This window comes from Vombatus ursinus, unplaced genomic scaffold, assembly GCF_900497805.2.
Source record: "Vombatus ursinus unplaced genomic scaffold, bare-nosed wombat genome assembly UNPS02014832.1, whole genome shotgun sequence".
NCBI classification, from domain to species: Eukaryota; Metazoa; Chordata; class Mammalia; order Diprotodontia; family Vombatidae; genus Vombatus; species Vombatus ursinus.
Genome location: NW_020954610.1, coordinates 33190996 through 33196824, shown reverse-complemented (window position 1 = coordinate 33196824; position 5829 = coordinate 33190996). Strand labels below are relative to the sequence as shown.

At 37.5% G+C, this 5829-nt stretch overlaps 1 pseudogene; it reads right to left on the bottom strand.

Annotated features, from left to right (window-relative positions):
* Positions 1–720: 720 nt before the first annotated feature.
* LOC114025996 lies at positions 721–1188 on the bottom strand (annotated as a pseudogene).
* Between the last annotated feature and the right edge of the window lie 4641 nt (positions 1189–5829).

Below are 5829 nucleotides of genomic sequence, written 5' to 3'. Positions count from 1 at the left end.
TGCCAGACCATTAGGCATGTACTAGCTAATTTGTTGGGCATTTCCATACCACTGGCCCCACTGACCATAAGCCTGTGGAGATCCAATTTGTATCTGCGTGTTATGATTGTAAGAACATTTTAAAATCTACTATGTGAGCATGAGTCAGTCGAAAAGGTCACATTCACCATGTCACTACTGCAGTTCATTAAACACCACTCTAAAAGTGTGGAACTGGATTTAGCATATCAAGAGTTTCTTTGCCCCAATAGGATTTCACAACATGTCCTTCAATTGTAGTTCCATTAATTGAAACAATTGCATGTGCACCACTCTCATGGGAATAGAACCATACAAATGAGTATCCTTTGTCTGGGAAGACTCAAATTTCTGTTATCTGTCCAAATGGTGACTGGCATTTTAGTTGCTCTGTTAGTCCTGAAGTCCCCACAATACACATTGCAATTGCTTGAACTGGACTGATTTGGGGCAGCATCATAAGACATTTGTTTGGTCAAATTTGGTCAAATGACTCATATGTGACTCAGAACTAGAGGTTTTCATGTTGCCCAGTTAGTTCTTATTTGTCTTCCTCGAAGCCACTGTCCATCTGCTATATGGCATTTTCTGCATCCCATTTGTTGAAGAAATAAACAAAACCATATCCTTTTGACTTCTTTGTTGCCATGTCTTTCACAACTTAAACATCTAATGTTCTTCAAAATGGTGCAGAAGCTGCTTTTATATATTTGATTGTAATTTCTGTACTGAGATCACCAGCAAAGACACAGGAAAGACTTACATTGCAGCAGTTAAAGTATTTGCCATTTTTTTTTCAAAAGTTGTTCAATTATTTTACCATTTCCTTTATGTGAATCCATGTTCAAGTGAACTAAAGACTTGTGAACACAGTGTGCTGACAACAGTACTATTGCTTGTATCTTTCTTCTGACTGCTGGGGATTGTTGCCCGATTCACTTTTACCTCCTTGCCCATTATCTTCTGTCCATCCATAGCAATTAGTGATGCCGCTGCATGACGGTGCTCATAAAATTCCACAAAACAGTAAGGATCATTTCCAGCCATATCCATAATCATCTTGCAGTTTATGCACAATCCAATCTGGAAGAACAGCTGGAGAATTAGAGCTTCTGTCACATCTCGGGAAAGGTTTCCTACATACAAGGTCTTGGGCATGTTCTTCCCCATGGCTGCAGCTGCGGCAGCAGTTCCTCCTCTTCCTGTTCCCAGGCCCCTAGTACCTCCCTTGGCAGCCTGGCAGTAAAGAGTACAGAGGGGGTTGATTCTGTCGCTATCAGTGAAGCCAGGTTTCATCTGCCTCCTGCAGCAGCAGCAACACAAGCCCACCCACTGTTGTGTCTGAAAAATGAAGTCCCGACACAAGATGGGTAAACAGGATGCCCAGGAGCAGCTGAGCAGCCTGGGCCATGTAAGTACAGAGAGAATCCACTCTCTCTCTCTCTCTCTCTCTCTCTCTCTCTCTGTATCCTTTCCATGCTAGGGCTAAGAAAACATCCTATTGGTAACAATTAGATGGTCTACAAGTGTATTATTTTGTTCTAATCCCAAATCTATAGCAAAAGATGGATCTGAGGGGCAGCTAGGTGGTGCAGTGGATAGAGCTCTGGCCCTGGATTCAGGAGGACCTGAGTTCAAATCCGAACTCAGACACATAACACTTACTAGCTGTGTGACCCTGGGCAAGCCCCTTAACCCCATTGCCTAGCCAAAAGAAAGATGGATCTGAAGCAGGCCTGACCAGCAACAGGAGAAGAGAGAAACAGAAAGACCAATTAGTAGGTCATTGCAACAATCTAGGGTGAAGGTGCTGAGGTAATAATGGATTAAATGGTGGCCATGTGAAAAGAGAGGTGACAGATGTGAGAGAATATAGAGGTAGAAACAAGATCTGGCAACTGATAGGTTATATGGGGTGGTGTAGGGGTGAAGAATTTAGAATGACACTGAGGTTGTGAACCTGGATGACTGAAAGAATGTCAGTGCCCTTACCATTACATTTGGAAGAGGAGTGGATTTGGGAAGAAAGAGTTCAGTTTTGGAATTATTGGGAAGCCTACAGGACATCTAGTATGAAATATAAAATAGAGATGTGTGAATGAAGCATATGAATTAGGGAGTCTTCATAGAGAATGGAAATTAAACTCACAGGATTTGATGAGGTCACCAAGTGAAATAATGTAAAGAGAGGATAGAAGATGACATAGGACAAATCATTACCTTATGCCACATTCCACAATACATTTTAAATGGATACATGACCTTAATATTAAAGATCATATTATAAATAATTAGAAGAAAAATAAATCATGTACCTTTCACAGCTAAGGGTAGAAGATGTATTTTTACACAAAACAAGAAAAGAAGGCAATTACAGAGAAAAAATAGATAACTGATTAATTGAAACTGAAAGGTTTCTGCACAGACAACATTAATGCATGTAGGATAAGAAGGGAGGAGATTGAATAGGGAAAAAAAATCTTTGTATCAAATTTCCGTGATAAGAATTTAGTATTTAAGATATATAAGCAATTAATGAATATATTTAAGACTAATATTCATTCCCTAATAGATAAAAGGTCAAAAGAAATGAATAAATAGTTCTCAAAAGAACTGTTGAGAATTCACAATCATATAAAAGAATTCTCCATTTCATCAGTACTAAGAGAAATACAAATCAAAACAGCCCTGGAGTTTCAACCTCACACTCTGAAAATTGACAAAAATGATAAAAAAGTGGCACTGGTCAATATTGGAAGGATTATGGAAGGATAAGCACACTAATAAATAGTGTTGGTGAAGCTGTGAGATGATATATTGACTGCTCCTTCACCAGATCACTAGGTCTCCTTCACTAGATCATCATCCATATCATGCCCCCTGAGTGTGGATATTTTCCAAAGCTCTGTCCTGGGCTTTCTTTACTTCTCAATGACCTCATCATAGGTTTAATTTATTATCTCTATACATATGATTCACAAATCCACATATTCTATTTGGGTTCAATCTCTCTAGTTGCCCTATTTCAACCTGGATCATCTGCAGACATCTCTAACTCAACAGGTCTAAAAGTGAACTCATTATTTTTCCTCCCAAACTCATTCATCTTCTGGACTTCTTAGTATTTGTCAAGGACACCACCATCCTTCCAGTCACTTTATGATAATGAAGATGAAGATAATGATCATGGTAACAATGATAACTAAAACACATATAATGCTTTGAAGCATCTCCAAAATTACTTATCCCTCTCCTCCATCAAAACTCTCAATCCTTCTGTGTAAACTGCATACATTAGTTTGCTTTATTCTAATATCTAGCCGAAAAAGTAAAGCTAAGTCACTGTAATAGCTTTCCCAGATATACTTGCATATTAAAGAAGCCACTTATTAATGGAAATGACTCTCTAATTGGTGGGATGTACACAATGTGACAAAGAAAAGTTAAGGACTTAAGGCAGTTTGAGGAAGAGCATTCTCCATGTTAAAATAAAATCACCATACAGGTGAGTTGCCTATTCTGCTGACAGGAAGACCAGCCTTGCCCACATCCAACTTTCACCTGTTCATAATGCTCAACAGTGACTTCCTCATTTTTCTTTTCCGTAACTCTGCCCCAACCAAAAGAATGGAGTGTGATTCTTGGCACACCAGTTTTCAAGGATTACTGACCCCTAGTCTAACTTGACCCATTAGGATTATGATATTCATTAATTCATTCAACAAATATTTACTAAATATTTACCATGTATGAGTCCCTTTGCTAAGTTAAATGACCCTAACAGTCTGACAAGGAAACTGATTTTAGCTGTTTTTCCAGTTGGATCATCATTAAAAAAAAAAGTATGTCTATATGTGACTGTTTCTTGTTTACCATAGCCTCCTTTCATATTTAAAATGGGTACAACCACAGGAAGCTCAATCTTTTTAACTGGGCACCCACATATTGCCTAGATAACTTTCTGACTTTCTATTCTGATTTTTTCTTATATCCTCATAAACAGAGATAAGATCCACCTGAGTAAGCTCTCTCCTGCCTCTTAATGTTTGCTTAGAATTCAATTCAGTTTTTCCCCAATTCAACACTTATTAAATGTCTACTATATACAAGTCTCAGAGCATAGAAAGATGTAACAAGGCATTATCCCTGAATCCTAGTGTACAGAGCATAAGAAACAAGAATCTTTCTATCCTCTACCCTCATCAGAACTATGTAGAATATTGGGTACAGTTTGGAACGTTTTAGGAGAGGCAGTGACAGGCTGGAATGTATTAAGAAGGTGACCAGGATGGGAAACAAATGTCCCTTCAGAACCTTAATGTCTTAAAAAGGTATTGAGGAAGTTAAATAAGAAAACACCAAAAGAAAATAACAAAGAAAATAAGAAAAACAAGTTCCTAGGGGTTAGATGGCTCAATTCTCATGATTTGAGTAGGGTTAAAGGAGGAATACACTAGCTTAAATAGGAGGAGGCAGACATTGCTATTTCTCATAATTAGGATGCATGAGAAGATTATGCAAACATGAAGGAAGGAGTGGGGTAGTATGAACCTCCTCACTCTTATCCAAAATAAACAAAGGAAGACTGAAAATACATATGTGCAAATAGATTGGTGAAGAAATACTTTAAACTCAATAGAGAAATAAGTGGAAATAGGGACTAGAGAGTTATGTTAGGATAATACTGAGAAAGGATTCTAAAAAGAGGTTATAGATTACTCTTTAGACAACTGGGGAAATGGCTGAACAAATTGTGGTGTATGAATGTAATGTAATGTTATAAGAAATGACAAAAGAGGTGATCTCGGAAAATCCTAGGTAGTATGAACTGATGAAGAATGAAGTGACTACAACCAAGAGAATAATATCTATAAAAGCAACAACATAGTAAACAAAAGCAACTTTGAAAGGCTTAAAAACTCAAAGCAATGACCAACTATGCTGAAACATATTACTCAACTTTTTAAAAAAAAATCTATTTTATGTTCAATTAACAGAACAAAAACAAGCATTTCCATAACACAGTAAAATAAAAAAGGATGATTGCGCATGAAACTGCAAACCTACCATGTTCAATTTGTTATTCCCTCCAAATATACAAGTTATCATGTAAATTTCTTTTTTTACTTTCCCTGCCCCCACCCCAGGAGATGGCTACCACTAGTCACAAATAGGTATATATATGTAAAATTATTCTATACATACTTCTATTCATCAGATCTCTCTGGAGGCAGATAGCATCTTTCTTCATGTGTCCTTTATTTTTAATTTGTGTATTTATAATAGTCAAAATTTCTTAGTGCTCGAAATCATTCTTAAAATAATATTACTATTGCCATATACAATGTTTTCTTGGTTCTGCTCATTTTGCTCTTCATCATTTTGTGCAAGTCTTTCCATGTTTTTCTGAGATTATTGAGCTCACCATTTCTTATAGCACAGTAGTATTCCATCACAATCATACACCACAACTTGTTTATCCATTCCCCAATTAATGGGCATCCCTGCTATTTCCAGTTCTTTGCCACCACAAAGAGAGCTGCTATAAACATCCCCTTCACATTCAAAGTTATAATTACTATTTGTGAATATTCCTCCATCTTATTTTTACTCACTATTTTCTTTCTCAGTCTCTCTTTATAGCCTATCCCTTATACCTTATCTTCTCCCCCCACCCTCAAGTTCCCCACTTCACCCACCCCTCTAAAAGTCCCTCCCCCACCCTGTCCCCCAGTTTTCTCACCTCTCTACATGTTCAGAAGATTTCTACACCCTTCCAGATGAGAAGTGATTGATAGATACAAAGTGCAA